The sequence below is a fragment of the Berghia stephanieae genome, chromosome 2 (assembly GCF_034508935.2).
Source record: "Berghia stephanieae isolate SIO BIC M18660-M18661 chromosome 2, UCSD_Bste_1.3, whole genome shotgun sequence".
Taxonomy (NCBI): Eukaryota; Metazoa; Mollusca; class Gastropoda; order Nudibranchia; family Aeolidiidae; genus Berghia; species Berghia stephanieae.
The window spans coordinates 58323425-58328424 of record NC_088361.1 but is presented as its reverse complement, the minus strand read 5'-3'; positions in this window follow the sequence as shown (position 1 = coordinate 58328424).

Genomic DNA, 5000 nt, shown 5'->3' with positions numbered 1-5000 from the left:
ACAAATAGGGATCAGATGTAGATTCTAAGAGCACACCACCAATGTACTTAGTTTGAGATCACCTATAAGTCTCATCCGGACACAAGCACAAAATCCATCAAAGAGGAATACACTCAAATGCTTACATTATACATTAAAAATAACAAATATAATAATACATAACAGAGAGACGCTTTACCAGGAAAAATGTATCATCTCCCAAAACAATAACTATGCATTTGACTGTTTCCCTCCCAGCTAGGACTCAGGTTGGGCCAGGATAAAACTATGTAATCTCATTCCAAGTCAAAGACAGAAAGCATGTTGGAAAACAGATATAAGGGGATAGAAGACACAGTGTGTACCCCCCTGCCCATATGGGAGGTCAGGAACCCCATCCAGTTCGGTCTCATTACCACAACGGGTACATGTTGGACAGGTAGCAAGTCCCAACTGATGGAATGAGCATGTTCGTTAAGCAGGTTCTCCACCGAAATATCATTACAATATACGGATTTCTTGAACGTTTTTGAACGCCCCAAAGAGTTCGAGGAAACCGTCCTGGAGTGTATATTGTCAACATTAATTAAAGATTAATAATGGAAACAAAAATCAAAACCTCAATATTGCAATTGTTTAGTAGTACTTTATTCGTTAGCTAATTGTACTAAGTAATTGGTATCCAGTACTGCTTTAATGGGATAGAAGACACAGTAAGTGTCTCCCTGCAGTTAGGTTAGAATGTCGACGAATTAAGATTAAACAAGGCTTCAAATAGTTGAAATGGAATGATGGAGAACTGAAAAACCCAGTTCGGCCTGAGAACAATTGATTATGTACTTAAAATCAAAATAAAGGACAATGTTTTGAGAAGTGGTTGGGGTTTATCTGGGTGGGGGACAATTGATAACATCACTATAACAAGCCAGATAAAGCTACGATAACTAAAGGCACATAATTGTATCCTTGGAAAAGATTCTTTACTCGCTTTCTCTCACCCTGCTCACGTGTAAAATGAGTAACTCGCTGTTTACAGCGTCGTTTCTGTCGGAAACAATTGTAATATCGCCTAACAGTTGTCATGTCTCGTCTTACATGTTTTGATCTTGGCCATTGACCCTTATAAAGTGCTTTGAGCCTTTAGTGAATATAGCACATTATAAAAGCGCAAGCTTTTTAAAAAAAAATTTGGGGGGGGGGGGGGGTTGTATACAGCATTTCTCTCTCACTGACTCACTCTCTCTCTCCCTCGACTTGATGCGAGAACCTTGGACGGTTATTGATGGTATGAGTTTAGGTAAAATACTCACAACATCCGCCAGCTGGAAATAACGTACCGACACACAAAACTACGAGTACCTTGAACGTTTATGGTCTGATTGATATAATTTAGTGATAACTAATTAATAAAAGTGCTGCCTTAATACCATGACAAAGAATAGAGTGACGTCAATTTCGTTCCTTCAATAGTCTGATTGATACAATTTAGTGAGAAATAATCACTATTGTTAGCAAGACGAAAAATAGAATAGAGAGGCAGTGACTTGGACCGGTGACGGTCGGTGTTTAATACCTCACGTGTGTGGGCAAATTTCTGTGTGACTGACGCACGGATTGGGTCACACCGACTTAGACGAGCCCCGTCACCGGCACATATATAATTATTGACGAGGTACATCGTTGGGTATTGTTATTGTACAAGTAAATACAAGTAATCCAATTGTTCAATAAAAAATGTAAATATAAAAGGTTCATGGAAGAAATCTGTATTGATACATATATTATTTTATAAATTCTGTCAAGTTTGTATACGCTAATAGGTACATTGTAATTGAGGTTGCTGTGTAGTTTGTAGTTTGTATATTGTGTTGATTCTGGACGTATCAATGGCGTAGTGTTTGTCGAGATTGTTACTCCATTTCAAGGTATTCGTTGATAGACCAAAGGGATTAGGACATTTCCCGACCTCTACTGTGGTTGAGTTTGAGTTGCCTCTGTCGTTGTCATCAGCATTTCCGTTATGACTGATGGTTGCAAGTGTCTTCTTTCGTGATGTGCGTATCATGTTTTAGTGCAAACACTACTTCTGCCTTTGATTAACTCGAAATATTCCCCTAAGAAAATTCCCTAACTTAATAAGATAAGATTTTGTTTATGTTATCATTATTATTTGTGTTATCGTAGTAATTCCTACCATTTCAACTTATTGCTAACTGATTACACACTTAAGATTTAATTATAATCAAAGGAACATAATTTCTTCAACTCGGTTACACATTGTTTTAATATAAATGTTAAATTCAAACCACTCAGTAAATATTGATTACAATTACATCAAATCGATAGGAGAAAAATATGATAATGAAAATATTCGCAGAAACAATATAGACGTCTACACTCTGCTCAATAAAAGTTCAATGTCTCGCGCCTTTGCTCTAGGCTTATAATAATATTCATATAACTCATTGCGTCGTAATCTCGCGCCTCATAATAAAATAGTGCACGTTAACCGCGCGCCATGTATTTATAAAAATTCTCCCGACTTCTGCGTCATTTCATAAAGTCAAACCATGCGCTTTAATTTAATCAAACGCAAAATAAAATATTCCCGAACGCATCATTCCTGCGTCTCGTAAATTAAACCGTGTGCACTTAATTACCGCGTCTTGCACCAATTCGCTTATTTACCCAATATGCATTTATAACATTTTACCATATGGGTTACTTATAATTCGCTGATTCTTAACAAGTTAACCATTTGTGTCACAAATATTATCAGCTCACATGACATGATAATGCATTTTCAATTTTTTTGTTATTCTTCCGTTATAATATTTTACTCCGATTAAAAGACGTTTGTCTTTCATAATAATTGATACTCCGTCATTGTATTTATATTATCTGCTTTTAATTCTCCTACTTTAAATCAAAAGTCCGTTATTCCGTTATTATGAGAATATTGCTCCTTAAAATAAAATTACGGTGAAACGCATTTCAAAACAAAAAACATTACAATGATTGACTCATATTCCGCATAAATCATTTCAACTTAATTTCCAGTGATAAAATCAAAATGTCTTATGTAATCTATTATAACGCCATATCACATTACACATACACATATAAAATAAGCTCTGTTGTCGATTACTTGGCTGCGTTAACCACACGCTTATTATTATCAAGAAAACAAACAGATATAAAACTTTGCTCTTTGTCATTAACCCACATGAATCTCAAAGAGTCAATATCAACCTACCAATTCATCCCTATCGACGGGAGAAAATATAATCAATAATGTTATAATACAACAATAAATACCATAAGACATTTTTCAATCATCAAACTTATAATTTACCCGTTGTTATTGCTATCGTCTTCTTGAATCATTTTGACAGAAAAATAAACGTAACAATACTAAATAATGGACCAACTGTCTATGTAATTCCAACAGTAACAGACAAAAAATTTAAATAAAAACCGACACATCTTTGTTACTGAGCAACAAAACATTACTATTAACGGTACAAATTAATATTCGAAGATTTGTTCCGAAGCACTTGATTGTAAGTAAACGCATATTCATTTATTTTGAAAAATAAAACGGACTAAAATATTCATTTAAATACTGCAATTTTTATTTTCATCTCTCCCTCTCTTCTTTTTAATTAAATAAAATACGTTTAGCATAAATGAGATGTTATTATTATAAGTAGTATGTTTTGCTTTCTATGATATATTGTTTTTAGTTTTTTGAACATAATATATTGCCCTATATATTTTTTAAAATTTAACTTTTCCATCTATAGTTCTTATTTTTAATATTATTTCGTTTAATTTTTTTTTTGACATCGTCTTTTGTCAAAATTTTAGCAACCATCTATTTCATTCAACACGTACATTTCACCTTCAAAATTGATATTCATTTCCTTTTCCAAATAAAAATAATACCTATCTGTCCACAATTTTTCACTTCAAAATTCGAGTCTCACAAAAACTTCAATAGATATTAACACCGCAACAATATACATTTCTTGTGTATCCATGGTTCAGAAAATATCATCTTGCGAACAGCATCGAATTAAAATATAGCATCCTGAGTCACGGCTCCAAATAAGATACTAATGTGGCGTAGTTGCACACATGGCTAATGATCGTATAGTGTTTTTTTAAATAGATGGTAGTATTATCCTTTGCGTTGTGTTGTATATGTTAATAACGACGAAAGAGTTCAAGAGCCAGTGATGATAATTGAACGTCAACATCAAGGCATTCAAATAAAAATCCAGATTCAAAGTTTCATTTCTTACAGCTTTATGTGTTGTGATAAATTCCAAATCCAAATCAAATAGCATGGTCATAATTCAATCGGTTTCATAAATTCCAAATCCGTAAAATCAATCCAATGTTAAGTCATTTTGCCTAAGTAACCATTTTCAATATACGTAGAATATTTCTAAGTCCGTAAAATAAAGATTCTTAGTAGGACGCTAGGAAAGTGCAGCTCATCGTGAAGTAGAATCGTAGAATAATCTAGAATACCTTTTTTTCACTGGAAACATCCTATTTTATCCCCTATAGTGATTCTACCCATAATTCCCTCAAATCACGCCTCCTTGTAGTTTCGACAGTTCCTTGACTTGACAGTCTAAATTCCACCCCCTAATAATAAGATCAAATCATATTCAAATCTGAAACGTTAATAATTAACGTTTCAGATTTGAATATGATTTGATCTTATTATAGGATTATTCCTACATATTAATGTTAAACCCCGCCTTTTATGATATAATATTACTTTTGGTAAACGTCAGTACGCCCAAATAATACATTCCAACAATAATTTGATACGTTTATCCCCAAATACCAAGTAACATCGATCAAAGAAAGTACTTTTCTAGTACTCAATATAATGACCAATCCTTTAACTCTGGCACGTAAAATATCCTAGACTAATCAATATAATGACCAAGTTTAACTGATATACAAGCACTGTGAACTCATTAAACCCACTTGCTATAAGC